Genomic DNA, 18,791 nt, shown 5'->3' with positions numbered 1-18,791 from the left:
GCACCAGGGGAAAATTATTTTTTTTTGCAGATGACATTGTCATCAGTAAAAACAAGTGCTATTGTCAACTAGTAATGGACCTCAAGAAAGACCAACGAAATGTCTACCCGCTCAATCAGATCCCATTAAAGTTTTTGTTAAACTTAATGGTTTTCTTGGCTTCAAATACGTATGTTCTACTCCGTCTTGTACCGACAGGCCACTTTAAACTTCAAGGTCGCCATCTAGCTAGACAATTAAAAGCATCTATGAAACATGAAATGTACTTCCTGACTGGACAAAGTACAGCAGGGCATAATCGTGTCCATACGTCACCCACATCGAATGGTTTGATAAACCTCTTTTTGATTCTGTCTGGCTGAATTAATTACTTCCTCTAGTTCAAAAATAGACGAATGTTGCTTATCTCGAAACTACAATTTTTTTTTTTTTTTTTATTAGAGAAGAAAAGACTGATTTCCAAAAACAGTTATGAATGACTGAGGTTGGATTGCATTGATAGCGAAAGTACATTTAAAGTGGAGAATGACTACTTTTAACCCGTGGTTAGTCAGTAGAAAGGTCGTGACTCGCTTAATTGTGGTTGAAACTGGGTTTATGTGTTACTCATTGTTTGGGTTGGCTGTAATCTGGTTACAATTGTTTGACTTAAATACATCCCGTATTTCACAATTTGCTTTTTTGTTCCTGCTCTTGAAACAGGTGCACAATCGGAGAATAAATAATGGATGATGGTCTTTTATTAGCAAATAGTTTGCATGCACATAGGTAATGATATCGGTAAGAATAGAAAGAAAGCGAATAAAAAACTGAAACAAATAAGTAACCATCTGCCGAGTTACTCATGTAGGTCAATATATACTTGCTTCGGAGCTTCTGTGGACGAACATGTTGCAAGTTTTATGTCCTGTATGGTATATGAAGGCTGCATGTTTCAATGTCTGCTAGTTTCGCGTGCATTATATAATGCACTTCTTCAGGAGAGAGTGGAATAATAATAATAATAAAAAAAAACTATATTATATTGATTAACCAATGTTGTCCATATGGCATGTATATATCGGATATAAACTTTCAACGTAAGTCAATACTGTTTAAGCTTTACAACAGTAAGTAATTTTTATATAAATAAAAATATTATAATGCAAGAAAGATATGTGTGTGGTTGGACATTAAAAATGGTTAACAATATAATATACGTTTGGAAATCTTTTTTTTTATCACTGTTTTAAAGAATGTAGTAAAATTATTTGCTCATACGAAATCTTTAATAGGAACTAGATTGATTCTGAATGGCGTATGGAAGTTGCTGATCCGAACTGTCAGACTATTCTCACTATCGTCTGAAAGCAATATGAAAAAGCTGACGACAAACAACATTTACGAGACTTACATTTTCCATAGTTTATACAACTTCGACTTCGACAGGGCTCATCCCGACGATCTCGTCTTAAGTCGGGAATCCATACACGAACCATAAGGATATGTTAACTACCTGAGTGCTAAAATGTGTAGGTCTCTTCTGTTATATTTTTAACTAATTTTACTTTTTGTTTATACCGAAATATTGCCATGTACAAATTATAACATTATTATTATTATTAATATTATATTATTTTATTATATAAAATATCGTGTTTTAACAATCTGCCTACTTATATTACTCGTATATTTAGATTTTGCAAAGGCCTTTGATAAATTGCCACATGACAAGCTGGTAATTAAATTGGAACGGATGGGGCTGAACAGTAGATTAGTTCTCTGGCTCTCTGTTAGGTATCGAGTTGTCTATGGATGAGCCATATCCCAGAAGAGGAAAGTTATTATTGGTGTACCCCCCCCCCCCATGTTGTGGGTTTATTGCTGTTTATTTTGTATGTAAATGATATTTGGAGAGGTCTGAATGGTGATATGCAGATGATGCAAAGTTGGAGAGAGCTATCAGGAGTAGTGTGGATGCTGTAGCTTTGCAAGAAAACTTGAATACACTGACTGAATGGGTAAATGAGCGGGGATGTCAGTGCAACGTTGCGAAGTGTAAGATTTTGAAATTTGGGAAGCAGAAATGGGGTGTAGAGTACACAATCGATGGAAATATCTTGGAAGAGTTGGATAGTAAATGAGATATGGGAGTGATTGTGGACAAGGAGTAACATGTAACAAATTTTAGTAACATGTCCCAAAATCTAAAATTTTGGGACATGTTACTAAAATTGTGAGAACATCACATCGGATAATGGGAATGATGCGGAGGGCACTGACTTGTAGAAGTAAGGATGTTATGGTTTCCTTCTATAAGGCTTTGATCAGGTCACATATAGATTATTGTTTGCAGATCTGGTCACCTGATTTTCAAAAAGATGCACTGGAAAAAGTTCAGAGGCGATTGACTAAGGTGGTTTCTGGTCTCTGGAATGTTGAGTATGAAGACAGATTGAGAAAATGCAATTTGCAGAAATTGGTGGAAGGAGGAGGAGAGAGGATATGATCGAGACATGTAAGTTGATAAGAGATAGAGTTAAGATAAAGAGAGAACAAGAGGCCATCCCTGGAAGCTGTATAAGGAGAGTGTGAGCAAGGGGGGGGGGATGAGGAGCAGGTTTTTTGTATTGAGAGTAATGAGTGATTGGAATGCATTGCCCGAGAGTGTGGTGAGCGCGGAATGATAAACTGTATGTGTCTTGACTCCATGGAATGTGTAATGAAATATGAGTACACAGTGCTTCACTACACTTATTAATTTCACGATTAATCAGAGGAGGCAGGAGAGGCCAGCTCATGAATAAGAAATTGTTCAAATTCAGAATAGCAGCAAAGAGTATTCTGTTTGAGAGTTTATTTTTCACTTGGTTAGACTATAATAAGTTTAGTTTAATCCTTTATCCAAGTGTGAGCAAACAAAGTTTGCACCTGAAAGTATCTTCAAGGACTGGGGTAAGGTAGTACAGCACCGGACTGTACTACCTTACCCCAGTCCTGAAGATACTTTCAGGCGCAAACTTTGTTTGCTCACACTTGGATAAAGGATTAAACTAAACTTATTACGGTATTCTGTTTACTTTGCTAAATCTCACGATGTTGGCGATCCACTTCTTCAAACAGCAGAATTGCCTTATCAACAAAGGCAATGTTTTTTTTCCATTGCAAACTATTTCAGAGCTTTTTTTTTTTTTTTTTTTTTTTTTTTTTTTTTTTTTTTTTCATCACCATCTTTTTAGCTAGTAGTATTATTTTGTGACCAATATCTTGTGTGTTTTTTTGAATCCTTTAAATGCATGAACATATCTTTTCGAGTAGCTTCTTCCAAACACTATGCTGTCACCTCACTTCATACCACATATACATTCTTTGTGCAGTGCAAGATATTATATTCAACCCAAAAATCTCGGAGGGTCTCCTCACAGCATATTATACTTTTCTGAGGAAAAGTATAATATGCTTTGAAGGCAGCAATAATACTTAATCCATGGGTTGCAGGAGTGAGGTAGTATTCGGTGAACGTTTTTACCGAATACTAACTCGTGCGTCGAGTACTGACTGTTATCAATTGTACAGCAGTTTTGCATTATGTAAAGCAGTTTCTTGGTTATTTTCGTTTGTTATGAAAATTAACCTAATTATTTATATAAACTCGCCACTGTCGTATCAAATCGATCAGGAGCTATTTGAGCTAATTGCATTTTTATATCACAGTGTTAGTTGTGATTTCAAGTGAAACACTTTTTAAGTTGCAAATTGCTGTTTTTTCAAATTCATATGAAATAATAGGCAGCCTTTTTTTTAGGATACTTGTAAATAAATTTTTAATAGTTATTTCTTTAAATATAACTTTCACCATATAAATTTGCGCATTAGTGCAACTCTGAGTACCATGGGTGGGCTAAGTTTTTTGTTTTTATTTTTATGCTTACATTTATCAAGATGACGTGATTTCTATTCACATTTTTATTCAAAACAACAACTGCGCTTCATGACACCTAGACTGCGTCATGTGAATTTCGACATGTTTATTTTCTTCCGTGCTCTGTTATGATTGTAAAAAAATAAAAAATAGCATTTGTGAATTATTCATTTTATTTTGGTTTCAAACAACTGCAGACATTTCGTCGTGTTTGATCAGCGGTATGTCTGTTTTTCAGTTTGCTATTGAAGTGATTTTAAAACCACATAGCAAGCAATATTTCCCACTTACTAACTGGCTAATTTCAAATGAAAAAGTATTTTTATTATGATAACAGAATGGATAATTCACTAATTTATTATTTCTTGCTATTGAAGTTTCTTCGATCCATATTTGTTTTGATGTTGGTCATATCAGTGGTACACTCATTTTCAACAAAACATTTGATTAACATTCAGATACTGGATGTGTTTGTTTTAAAAAGCTGCTTAGACGTTTCTTGGAATAAAATGGGAGTAATTTGTGATGATTTTTTTTTTCTCCTTCGGTAACTTTATTGAAGAGGCAGGAACATGACAGGAAGCCCTTTCCGCTCTAATATAATATGCTATAAATTCTTAGAAAATGAAACGAAACTGGATAATTCATAACATCAATTCCTTTCCTGTTTCGTCATTTTACAAAGTCCGAGGAAGATCTGGATAAAACATCCCAAAAAACTTTGTCAGTCCTTCACAAAACAGGCCAACTATCACTGTGATGGGTTTGGCATTCGTTGGAATTACTACAGAGGCAGGTAATGCCATGAGACCAGTATGTCATATGAATGTTCTTGATTCCATTTCCTGTCAATCATTGGAAATGGAATCCTTCCATTTCCTATGATACTGGTTAGCTCACTTTCTTTAGAAAAGTACTTGGTGGAATTCAAATCGGTCTCCACAACCGAAGAATAGTTATCATCCTCCCGACGGTGCTGGCAGAGGTATTCAGTTGGTGGGTTATAGGTTTCAACAAAGGGAAAAAATATTCACATTGAACTTGAATAACTAGATTATAATTTGTGGCTTGGATTGTTTTATAATCACATGAGACACTAAATCTAGGATATCACCGTGTGTGTATTGGTTGATTGCATTTTCAGATCAGTTTATCCAATTCGCTAAGGGGGGGGGTGATTGCATCTTGTGAAAAGATACAATAAATTAGTCCAATTTTTATAAATTTATTGCTATCCAAATAACATCACTTCGCTATTTATAGATAGCTTTTTTTTTTCGAAACTGAATGACTTACTGGACAAAGTAAAGATTGTCCAGTAATTCATCTGCTCTCTGGAAACGCTACTCAGTTTTTACTTGTTTTCGAGTTTTACGTAAAGGTATTCATCGCACAAAATCTACTAAGTTACATTCAAAAGCTAAATTTCTGAAGGTCAAGTTTAATTTCAGTGGTCGGCCTACGACATATATTCTAAGATAAGATTTCACAGAAACAACGCTTTGGACCGTTCACGGCTAGCCCTTTAAACGACATACTTGATGTCTTACACGCAAACTGATGCGAATAGGTTTTATTCATAATTAAACACTAACCCTCCATCTAACCAAATGAAAGAATATAAATAGAGTTCTGAGTAGCCAGCTGTATTTACAATTAGCTTAGCAATGTTTAGTACATGTATTTAGAAATACCAAGAAAAAAAAATGAAAATTAAAAGAGTAAAATATAATGCATTTAGAAAAAGAAATACCTTCATAGAGCGAAGTTCATAATCAAGGGAAGGTGTGTGTGTCCGGGGGGAGGGCAGGGAGAATTGGAATCTATAGTTCAGTCTTGATGGGATTCCAGACGGAGGCGGAAGAACTTCCTAATAAGCAACCAAGTTTGTGTAGTTATGAGCAAGAAAAGGCTTCAGTTTCAGTTTTTTTAATGAGATTTTAATCCTCCCAGTACTTTTATTTATATCTGTTAACCTTTTTCTCTCCGAGAAAGGGATATGCTTACAAAGTACTTTTGTGTTCCTGCGAGCTCTCTATCAAATTCTGATACATTTACACAAATCAAATTCACACCGCTATGACGCATCATTGCAAAACAGCCCAACCAGCTAGAAGAATACACGAATTAACACATGTACACTGGTCCTATATTTTCCATTGTAAATCCGAGTAGAATAGCCCGTTGAACGTGCTCCACTTCTGTCAACACTGAAATATTTCAAACCCACTTAAGAGGCATCCCACGCTTCATCCAAAAAACCTGAACGCTCGTAAAGCCTCCGCGGTATTAGTGTCCCTCCTATCTGGAGTATTCCTTATCGAAATATGAAATTCATCTTAGGTGCAAGATGAATTTCATCGATAGCTCTACGTTTGTTGAAAGGGGGGGGGGTTTGAAAAAGTGTTTGCCTTCTGGAGCAGGGATTTCGGATTATGTGAAAACAAATAAAAATATTAAAATAATATTAAAAATATTTAGCCAACCAACGGTATTAATGACTATAGGTTTAAAGCCCCCCCCCCCCCCAACCAAGCGAATCTGTCAGCAGCTACCATAAATTTCATTTGGTGGCATTTCTAAATATATTAAAACCTCTACGGATTTTTATAACCTTACTCAACTTGATGAGTCCACCAGAATTTCGAATGTCATCGCTACCAATTCACCTTCAGTCTCTAACAGATGACCCATAAATTAGAGCCACAGTCATGCACACATAGCCTACGTAGTATCTAATTAACTGGATTCATCACTGTTTTATTAACTTTTGAATTAAAACTAGCATAAACTACCAAAAATCATTGTCCAGTATTTTAATTAACCTCACTTTTAAATCGTTTGCACCCTAATTTCGGAATTTTTCATTTTACTTACGGATACTATTTCGATCACTTACTCCAGTCAAATATGTTTATGATCTAACGTACATCAATTATTACCACAGAACTGCTTGTCATGGATTTTAATTCCATGGCATGAAAATTACGGGATATTACGGCTATTTTAACCCGTTGCATGATTGCTACACCCTCTACCGAGCAGATGGACCGGTGTAAGTGTGGCGGATTCTCGGTGAACATCTCTTACCAGTATGCGTAACACCAACTATGAAATTCGGCAGTAGTAGTGTGATGTCCTGTTTTTCCTGACTTGGCCTCGTACCTCTGTTTGTGGTGCCACGAACAATGAACTCCGAGAGGTATCTGAACATTCTGGACAATGCACCGTGTCATAAGGCTGCTGTAACTGCGTAGTTTGTGCAATGAACTTCACCACACTTGACTGGGCTCCAGCGCTGTGATCTCAATCCTATTAAAAATCTGTGGGATGAACCGGAGCGTCGGGTGAAGTCAAGGGATATCCTCCCCACAACAGTCCAGGAGCTCATTACATATGTACAGGAAGAATGGTCCAAAATTCTCATTGATCGTTATCGTACGCTTGTGAAAAATATGTCCCGTAGAATTGCTGCAAACATCGCAGCGAAAGGAGTCCCTACATATTAAGGTGCCAAGACTGTTTGTTGCTCATACTATGATGTCCGTTGACTTCTTTTTTTTTCAAGCAATGTCTAATTTCTTTAAGAAATATACATTGCTTGAAAGAAAACTATACACCAGATTTAGGGTCCTACATCTTATAATTTAACCAAAACCTGCAAGGAATTACAGGTAACCCCTCGTATAACGCTGATGTTAGGTTCCATAAAAATGCCACGTTATATAACTCGCGTTATGCGGGACTCAGATCAAATAGAAAAAGTAGGGTTATGTTCCGAAATAGTTTTTTTTTTTTTAATTATATAAACAACAATGACATATCCAACAAAAATATATTTTTATTTAATTCAGGTAATTCATGTAAGTTAAGAAAACATAAACTATGAAACAAATACATAGTATAAACTTATAAAAATTACAAATTGTACGTAAATTTCATTGCACATAATACATAAATGTTTTAGCCGAAATAAAATGAAGTGTATATTTTAATCGTCATCACGCTCTCCAAAACTAACATTTCGTAGATGTTCTTTATTTACGAGTGGCCGGACGTCGTCATCACTTGAAATCTCTTGAATATCATTTGTATAATTCTCATTGCATACTTCGGCTGGTTTAGTTATCAAGAAGTCAGTAATAAGACCTTGCTTACCACTATGCTGCAATTTTTTATTAAGTTCAAATATGGAGCTAAACAAATATTCAGTTGTCTCGTGAAATTTAAAGAGCGCTCCATTGAGGAATCTTTATCCGTAAAATAACTTTCTTGCCAAGTTCAATCCTTATGCTAATTTCTTTGAACTGAATTCTTTAACGGATTCATCACAACCAGAATCTTCGACAGATTCTGATTGTGATGAATTTCACGAGACAACAGAACTTTCCCCGCCATTTGGTTCGACATCATCTATTAATTGTACCAGTTCCTCCTTATTTAAATCTGTTTCCACATCGATTATGTAACTAATTTCGTTTTCAACAGTATCGCAAAAGCGCTCTAAGTGGCCATTACTATAAAAATAATTTTTTTTACATAAAAAAAAGCATTACATATTGTATGTAACTCACCAAAAAATAAAGTGCGTAGCTTGGACATCAAATACATTCATGTTAATGAATGTATTTGATGTCCAAAGGGGAAGAAGTCTCAAATATGCTGGGAGGAATTTGCTTGTTCAACTCCATTGTCCTAACTGTTTTTTTTTTTTCTTCAGGAATTCCGACAGACCAAAAAACTCACCAATGATGTTGATCATTCACGTTGAAATGAAAGAATTATAGCTAAATCATTTGAATATTTCTAATTTTGAAAAGGTTAGACATAATAAAGAACAATCTTTTAGTTATAAATTATCAAAGCGTAGCTAAGAAATGGCGTAATCATCCATCTTTGAAATAAAAAAAAAAATCTGAAAAAAGAAAATTTTAGTGGAGACCACATTAAATGCAAAAATCAATTAATAATGCAAGCCTATTAGCAAACAAATTTGCTAAGTAAATAAATCCGAGTTTGGTGATGAACTTGATTTTTCAAATGGATTTAAACTTTTTGAAAAAGTTCTTTTGCAACTGTAAACGTTAATATTTTCTCTATTCGTATTTGTTAATGTTTTCCTTTTACTAGAAACGCACTGGAAGGCGTTGATATAAGCATTAGTTAAATTAAATTGCTTAATGTGACAGAATATTTTAGTAACGAAGATATAGCCACAAGTGGGAGAAAACATTACGTGACGGGACTCGTAAAAATAAATGAGCTTCACATTACTCTCCCTGACTGATTTCTTTCATTCTTTTAGTATTTGCGAAATTTACGACTCCTGAAAGGGAACGTTGAGATATAGATTACAATAAATCGCGTGCACTTTCTGTTACTGTCTGGTCAGTATCCTAATTTCCCCCCTAGAACTCTGTGGTCTCATCTTCGGTAAAAACTGTGCTTTCGCCGACGGTATTTCTTCTTGTTCAAAATGACCTGCTATCATCCTATTCATAGTTTTGCTGATGACAGCACAACAGGCAAAGAATGCAGAAAAACAAGTAATTAACAAATATAATACAGCAGTCTCAAGCATTTGTTATTTCGGGCAGTAGTTTTAAAAACCCCAAACCTCTTCAGGAATGATACAATAAGAACATACTGTCAGTTATCTTGGACTCCGACTTTGTATAATTCGGAAGGGTCAATCACGATATAGAAGCCTCAAATCGACTATCACGCACTCCCCAGATGACCTACATATCAGGTTTCTAATGGCTTTTAAAAGTAGCCCACGCATATTTGTGTATTCATTGCATTCCACTCGAGCATTTATTTTATTTAATTAAAGTGTTATATACTGTATACGAATTCGTTCTGGATAAATTTTATTCTGAATGTAGCATTTGGGATCTACACTAAAATTTGTCGCGTCATCTCAGATATATTTCAATTGCAATTTCTTACCAAAAGACTTGAAATTGTATCTATATCTCCACGAAACTCAAACGACTAGATCTATGACACTTGTCCATATTCAGTCGGATCATCAAAACAATATAAAGAACAAGACCAGTATCTACTCGTCTGTGTTCGCATTTTATTCTATCTTTTTCTGTTCTTTACATGGTTTTTACTAATTTGGCAAGAATATGCTCGTTGAAATTCGATTCCCATGTTTCCTATTATCAAATAATTCCCAGTCTCTTGGAGTAGAGGCGTAAGAACACTGGGGAAGCTGGCAAGATCGCTTGCGACATATTTTAACATTCATGGAAATTGTCACACTGAAAAAAGGCGTGTAGCTACAAATTTACCAAGGGTGCCAGTAACCTAGCTACGCTACTGTCTTGGAGTATAGTTCCCATAAAAGTAATATAAAGTTCCCATTAAAAGTAATATGAAGCCTATCTGCTCAAACCAAATTCGTTAACTTCGAAACATTTGATATAAATTTTTATTTGCTTACAGTTGTTGTCACTCTCTTTAAGGTGATAATTCAGATGACCTCTGTATACTTGTATCTTCCTGACTTCGAATAACTTAGCCTAATGACATATTTCCGTAACACAACACTTTTTACTTCGTTCTTTACGAATCTGTTTCTCCATACGCTATTCTTTGATAACTGTAGCTATTTCTTTTTTTTTTTTTTCATCCCATCATCTTATTCATTCCCAAACATCCTATTTATTTATTGCAGTAATCTGCAATATACGATGTTTAAATGCCTTTGAATTCTTGTATTATTGTCTTGTATTCACTGCCCCCTGTACATTTTACTAAGAGAATCTCCCGTTTACAAAGTCACAGAATTTTTCCATACAGTTCCATATCCCGTCTCCGTACTCTACCGACTAATGAAATTTGTCCCGGACTAACTTTTTCAAGAATTTAATAATCATCTAGAAATAACTGGACTGTAGATTTTGTTAATTTGAAATCACTCGTGGGCGATGGAATTGTCTTTGTTAGACACGACGGGGATTCTGCCCATCGTGTCAAAGTTAAGACAAAGAAAGCAAACATATGAAAAATACCATCAGTTCTGTCTCTCTGATGTCCTATCCTTGTCGCACTACAGTTTACAACTATTTTTTTAAAATCTTTTAACTCATCAGCTATCCATCTCTCTTCTCTCATCGGCAATATTAGATATATTTCCGACAAGGATGATATGCACTCATGGTTATGCAATAAATCAAGTACTCTGGAAGCGTAATTAAAACACTGAAATGTTCTGATGATATACCAAAAGATAGACGAGCTGTATTCTTTGATTATTACGAGATCGCTATAATATTTGTGCAATATTATAAATTTATTAAAACAACGTTGATTATCTCGCTGTTTAAATGGATTGTTATCAAATAAATTGAAGTGAAATTCTGTCAACTCGCTGTTCTCTTCAGCAGATGACAATGATGCATCTGTTGAGACCCACTAAACACCTCCCTCCTCAAATTGCCTCCCATTTGATAATTTAATTTTTAACAGACATCTAGTATCATTTCATAGAGACCATGAAACAAAGACAGCCAGTATACATACTTTCTCTAGAAACCCTTCATTCGGTGGAGCTTTGAAATCGCAAACTCTAAAATATTAATAATCGTAAACGAACAGGAAATGGAAGTTTGTTGCGTATTCATTTGCCCTTTTTATTTTATCTTTTTTCACCCCCACCCCAATATACATACTCACAAACAGCTACGAATAACGTATCTAAATGCAGTTGCCGGATAGTCCAAAATACCATGGCAACCGAAGGTGCATTCCGTAGTTTAATGGCCGTACGGTGCAGTGAATCAAGGGCGTGGAACGGAACATCAATCTTAATCGGTTAATTGGCGTTTATAACGACGGGCGGATATACAAAGAGATAGCGCTCTACCTGAACTTGGAAAGCTTTCAATAGCAGATATGGTTTCTAAAAATGGTTGCCAGCAATAATGGCGGATTTTTCTCGCTTAATAGAATTCTCCACACCTTTTGCAGTGCTGGTACTTAAATAATGAATTCACGGCGTAACATTTTTTTTTTTCTTTTCAAAAATAATTGTTTTTGCCCTTCCACAAAACATTAAAAAATAATTAAAACTCGATCGGTTCTAATTAATTTCAAAAATTGTTCATGTCGGTAAGAAATGCTATTTTATATATATATAACTGCTATTTTTATAAAAGTAATATTGGTGAAAGTTTTTTTTTTTTTTTTTTTTCTGAAAAACATAATATGGTTCTTGAAAATTTCTAAGCATGCTGTCGATGAGTATCATTATACAAGTTCTGCGAAGAAATTGTCGCAAACAGTTGGTGCGGATCATATTTTATCTGTTTCACGCCTCAAACTAATTTCGATAGTCTTAGAATATACTCTCATAATGGCGAACTCCCTTTGCCCCCGCAAGATAGGAAGCTATTTTTCAATTTAATGTCATCAATTGAAGACTCGCAGTCGACGAAATTATCTTGTCAATGTGAAAATCAACATCGATTTGCCTAGTAAATATACATCATTTAGCCGTATATTTACAGGGCGAATTAGTCGGATTCTGTTTGACCAGCGCTAAACCGAAATTTGATCATCAGTTTCCTAACATGTAACTTCAAGGGATATCTTGTATACCCCCCCCCCCCCCTTGAAGTTATACATTAGTACTAAGAGAGTACTACATGATTAAGTTTATACTATTACTAATCTCCTATCAACAATTTCCCTCCAAACTGTCAATAGTTCTGTGACCTCTTATTAGTCAATAGCGGTCACAGGAACCATATAAGCATAGCAGGAATCTCTTATTCGATTTCGCAGATATTCACGACGGTCAAGACCTGCTTTTTAGTGTAGATTTAAAGTTGATTAACAGACACCTAAAGGAAGAAAATGAAGGGACAAATAGACGAGTATAGAATGCCAAAAGGTTTTTACTTAATCCGTTATAGTTGTTTAATGAATTATTAAAGCAGGGGAGGGCTGGAAATATCCTCCCCGAACGTAAAGGAGTATGATCTCCATTTGTGGGACGTCTCTGTCAATCTAATTTTTTAATCACAACCACAAAATCTATATACCGTAGTTTAAGGGTTAGATAACCTGAAAAACCTGTCATCGAGACCAAACATAAAACGTTTTGCAAACCTATTCAGGCTTCCATTGAGCAGGGTGGTCTTCTGAACACTAGGATCAACTCGCAGGCTATTGGTCGGCGTGTAGTTGATCTTCATATTTATCTCCATATGGTCATTCTACTTTATTGGGTTTTTATGGATGACGTCTGCTGGAAGAAGTGGAAAAGTCGCAGATTCCCTTTTCATACAGAGAAAAGGGCATCTGTGACCCATGGGGGGGGGAGGATTCGAGCATACAACCTACTGGCTGAAAAGCTAGTACTAGTTCTTGTTTAGCTATGACTGATTTTTAAAAAAAAATAAAATTCCGTAAAGGAAAGTCAAACCTTTTGTGAATTTATTTAAAAAAAAAAAGATATACTTTTAGATGCTTATTATGAAATGGGTCGCTGATTTCAAAATTACAGTCAGCGATTTTGAAATTTCAATTCGTATAATGCTGTTCGGCATGATGCAGCGAAAAGATTACTAATACTTCTGGTTTAAGCTGAGGCAACCTATTTCGTGTTCTGAGCTGTACCAAGTTAGTATTATCGAGAGAGAAAAGAAAAAGGTCAAGGGTGTTTGGAATTACTTCACAGTTTTTTGTGTGTTTGCTTCTGTAACTTATGCTTTGGAATCTTATTAAATAGTGCCTCCATAGCTGAACTGGACAAACTCCAGGATATTGCACCCTTCGATTGGAAACGACACGAGTTCGATTCTCGTCTTGACGAGAATAATCTTTATATCAGCTTTTTCAGTTGAAGGTGAGTCAGCCGATCTCATGCAGAGATAGTTTTTTCATACAGGGCGAATTACACAATTGAACCTATACAATTTACAGACGAAAAACACGATTGAAGTGCAGTAGATGACGATTAGTGCCGCTGTGTAGGTGAAGGATTACGGTGCGTTGTGTGGAGTGCCTTCAACGAGTCCTTGATAATATCATACGGAGGTAGAGGGTTTTTTCTCCCGGAAACTCTGGTTTTTCGTCCCTCAGAACAGGCAAACCGGCCCCCGTGAACACACGCTGTTACAGTCAAAAAAATACGTACTTAATCCCTCATTAGGAGGGCTCAACCGGTCCTTAGGGGTGGTCGAGGAATGGGGGAAAACTCCACACGAAAATAAAATAAAAAATTGTAATTAATCGCAAGCAGAGATTTTTTTAATAAATGCTCGCTTCGATATTTCTCAGTACTGCTATAAGTCGACGGTTATGTTTTTCTTAATTTCGGTATCGATTATGTACTTTGGATGGAAAGACTTCAGTTCGAATCTTGGAAACACGAGAAGCTTTCATGAAGGCTTTTCAACTGAGGATAAGTTATCCATTCTCATACGAGGGTGAAGGATTTCCCCTCGCGGAAATTCTGGATTTTTTTTTATTTTTTTAATTTTTTTTTTTAGGATGGGTTTTTTAGGGATGGGTAATATCTCCGTACCCTCCACCCCTGCCTACCCAACATCAAGTTAATTTTCAACAACCGGGTTTAGCAACAGAGGCTCTGATTTCCAAGTTAGCATCAGCTTTAGACCATCAACCTTTAGCATAATATAATCATACAACTCTTGAAGGCATTATTCGTGCTCATCTTAATCACCAGCAAACTTCAGCATTATCTCCAAAATGTATTTCCCGAGCAACAACATCGGCCTCGAAGTCTGTCTTAACGTAGGCGATTGAGAAAGAGGGCTTATGCATAAATTCAAGCCTTATATAAGAAGAATCGCGGGATGTGTACAAAGACTATACCTCCCTCCGAAGAACAGCACAAAGATTTTGTGTAATTTTGGAGTAGTCAGCTTTATCCTCTAGTAATTCAGCTTCTGGTCCTGATGGTTTTCCAGTGTCACATTTAAGAAAAGTTCCCCCCCCCATTCAGATTCTTCAAGATCTTCTGAACATTTTCCTATCAACTAAAATTATTCCACCTTAATTACAGAACTCGAGAACTATATTTATCTCAAAGAAGGATACCGCTAGTAGAGCTGCAGATTACAGGCCTATTACAGTTTCTCCTGTTCTTCTTCGACTTTATCGTAAAGTGTTAGTCAAGAGACGGCAAAAGTATATTCGACATGACGTTCGGCACAGAGCCTTTGTCCCTTCCGATGGCTGTGCTGAGAACATCTATATTCTTTTCGCCCTCCTTTTCCGATTCCCGCTGACGTCTTAAGCCTTTGTTGATGGCTTCCCTGGACCTTCAGAAAACCTTTTTGACAATGTTTCTCCTCCTGCTATTTTAAGAGCACTATCTATTGCAGGCTGTCCACATTCTTCTATTTCATGTGTTTTAGAGTTATAATAATTCTCTATTAATATACGAGCCTGTGCGACTTCTTTTCCCGCACTTCGGGGTGTTCGTCATAGCGATCCTCTATTCCCTCTTTTCTTCAACTGCATCATTGAGTTTTTTTCGTTCTCAACCTAATCATATTGGTTACTCTCTTGATGCTTCGGCCTTTGCTGTCGATCTTATTCTCGTGGCCTCCACTAAAGTTGGCTTGCAGGAGCTCTTTGATCGGGCGAACGATCTGACACACAAAAACTTGGTTTTAGTAGAAAAACTGTCTCACAATGCTCGCACGATGAGATGGTGCATTACCATGCAAAAGTGATGACAGCTGCCTGCATCACGATATTCATGCCGTACGCAACGAATTCTCGCTATCAATCGCTTCAAAATTTCGAGATAAAACTCACCATTGACCGTTTTGCCAGGCGGAAAACGAATTCTTCGTGAATAATGCTCTTGGAATCGTAGAAACAAATCAGCATTGTCTTTACTTTTGACTTTTCCAAGCGACTTTTTTTCGGATGCCTCTCTTCTGGTGGTCTCTGGCGCTTTGTTTCGGGCTCATATTCAAAATACCACGTTTCGTCACTAACGATCGTTTCAAGGAAGTTTGAGTCCTTACAAGCGGTTTTATTGAGGTCCTTGCAGTGTTCAGTTCGATACATTTTTTTGGTCGTCGGTCAACTCGTGGGAAACAAATGGCGAATTCAATTTACGAAGGCCCACGCTCTTGGTCAAAATGTTGTGCACAGTTGATTTTGGAATCCCCAATTCATCTTCAATCAGTCTCACGGACGATTTCGGGTTTTTCTTTGATGAAATCATGCACTTGTTGGATGTTAACTTCGCTCAGTCCAGTTTTTGGACGGCCTGGCTTTTCGTCGTCCTCAAGAACGAAGTGGTTTAAGCGATTTCAAAGTGGTCGTGAGACACTTTGAAATCGCTTAAACCACTCGTAAACTTAGTACGGAATAAGCATTCTTCAGTGTATGCTTTTTGAAGCATTTGATGCTTTTCGGTAAAACGTTTACTAAGTATAACACAAAAGTCAATCGCAGCTCTGTTTGAAACTCATTTTCCGAACGTTCGTCTAAATACACAGTCACTCTTGCCACTATGATTCAGCTTGTAACGAAACAACTGTCATAAACAGTTGACACAACAGTAATGAAGGTTGCCGCTTTCGAAAACAAAAAGACACAACAGGTGGAGCCACTAGTTTCTTCTATTTTGGAAAAGTTCGGTTTCTTTGGTTTCTTTTTGGACAGAGGGTGTATGTCTCAGTACTGTCCCGTATGGATAAGGTTATTCGGTCTGCTGTTCGTTCATGGTGCTTAGGCCTTACTTTAGATATTCCTGTTGCCTATTTTCATGCGATGGTGAAGGACTGCGGATTTGGTATCCCTTCCCTCCGCTGGCTTATTCAACGCCTCCATTATAATACAATTAAGAAATTAGAAATATATGCTTCTCAAATTTTCAGAGATGCATTTCATTGTCCTGTTACCCAGGAAGACTTTCGGCCTACTACAGGGTGGACCAGGTATCAAGGTCAACTGATAGAGACTGCATCGGCAGAGCATAAGAAATGGGCTACACAGCCATATAGCTCTGTCAATGGGGCATCACTTTATGAATCTAATCTAGTGTCTCCCCAGCATCAATGTACAGGAAGGTATTAGACTCCTACCTGGTTACGAATGTATTGACTTAATCAGGGTTAGGATCAATGCCCTACCCACGAGGGCCTGCATGCAGAGGTGACAGTAGTTGTAGGGCAGGTTGCCGCTGCAGTGAAACCCTTTCTCATATTGCCCAATGTTGTTTTCGAACTCATGGTATTCGGGTGAAGCGGCATGATGCTGTGGTCTCCATATTAAATAACCGGGTGAAAAACAAAGGTTGCGAGACTGCGGTTGAACCGCACTGTAGGACTATAGCTGGTATTAAAAAGCCCGATTTAATTGCAAAGAAGGGTGAAAGAGTTTGGGTTATTGATGCAGAGACAGCGGGTACTGGGCGCCCACTTGTCAGTCATAGGAACAAGGTCCCATATTATGGGCAGAATACGTCTTGCTCTACAGATTGAAGAGGAGTCACCAACAAATGACTTCTAGAATACCTGGTACGGCGTGGAATAGATCTTGATGTATTTTGGCTTTGGCGTATCGGGGCAAAGGCATCGACCTTTGCTCTGGTAGATCATAGTATGTAGCACTGCATTTCAGTGCGAACTTTTATAAAATCAAATAAAATATTCGGTCTCAATTCGGGATTTTTCATCCTGAAAAACAGGCATACTTGTCTTAATTTTGTAAATTGGAGGCGCTTTCTCCAACGTCTTCCAATTTGATTGCAAAACGTTAATAACGAAATTGGAATGCGATCAGTGTTTAGTCAGCTGTCTCTAAGTAATAACGCAGAACAGTTGTAGTTTCATTTACTTGAAAGCGATTATTATTAGAGCCAGTGTGACCAGTAAAAGCTATAGTGTTATGTCTCAGTTTGTTTATTACTTATGAAAACATATCTGACTAAAAGATTGCATGCTTATATATTATACATATGCAGCATTAAATATATGCAAGCCATTTATTTTGAGAGAATTTTGGGCGGTAACTAGCGTGATAAAGAGGCACACCCTGAACACAAATTTAAATAAATAATATTCGAACAATATTCCCTGGTTCATATCGAACTTAAGTAGAGAGAGCTTCTGTGTAATCGCGTGTTAAGCTAGCAGGAGTTATACGGAATAATACGAACGAATCGGTGATCAGTGTTGCAATCAGCCTTGAAGTTTTATTTCCTGTCAGGTAGGCTGTTTGTTTATTGTAACCGATTCTACGGGCTAGCGAATTCTTCGTTTTGCTTGAGTGAAATATTATGCAAACCTGAAATGACGTAAAAATTCTGGCAGTTGGGGGTGATGTAAGTTCCTTCATTGTTTCAGAGTTATTCTCGTAGAACTTACCAGGATTTCAGTGGTTTTCAAAATAAAGCTAAAATCGATATGCAGCTTTGGGTAATATGAGCGTGCTAAGTGCTGGGCTAGCCTATATAATCTTTATACTCTATTTCCATAAATCATGCTGCTTTTACTACATGATGCGGTGCATTAGTTGATATGTGTTGAGCGTCCGTAGCTCAGTCGGTATAGACGAAGCCCTTTGATCGGGTTCGATTTCCGTTCATGACGTGAGGAACCTTTATCTGGTCTCTTTTTGCTAAAGGTGAGTTAACCTGTACGGAGATAGAGGGTTTTTATTAACCAGGAAGCTCGTTTTTTCTTTATCCCTCAGAACAGACAAACCGCACCTATGAACACACATGGATTACGGTAATGAATACTTACGACCCAGCCATAGGCATGATCAGTCAGCTATATACCGGTTGCAAGCCCGGATAAAATGGGGGGGGGGGGGGAAGCAGTGGTGAACTACCCTGAAAAAAAAAAAAAAAAATCTCACCAGGAACACTTTGTGACAA

General features: G+C 36.9%; 1 protein-coding gene across 3 annotated transcripts in view; it reads left to right on the top strand.

Annotated features, from left to right (window-relative positions):
* LOC150108028 (uncharacterized) overlaps positions 1 to 18,791 on the top strand; it is a 52,699-nt gene that overhangs the window by 26,279 nt on the left and 7,629 nt on the right. The window contains exon 2 of one of the 3 annotated variants that reach the window (XM_090415526.1): positions 1,275 to 1,511. The exons of 1 other annotated variant lie outside the window; for it this stretch is intronic. The gene's annotated coding sequence lies outside the window, so the exon portion shown is untranslated. Of the gene's footprint in view, positions 1 to 1,274; positions 1,512 to 18,108; positions 18,234 to 18,791 lie in introns of those variants that run through there. One more of the 3 variants, XM_090415528.1, reaches the window with a different exon arrangement.

This window comes from Typopeltis vanoorti, chromosome 3 (genome assembly GCF_054136105.1).
Source record: "Typopeltis vanoorti isolate ZY-2024b chromosome 3, IOZ_Tvanoo_1.0, whole genome shotgun sequence".
NCBI lineage: Eukaryota > Metazoa > Arthropoda > Arachnida > Uropygi > Thelyphonidae > Typopeltis > Typopeltis vanoorti.
The sequence above is the reverse complement of the archived record's forward strand: the minus strand, read 5'-3'. Positions and strand labels throughout refer to the sequence as shown.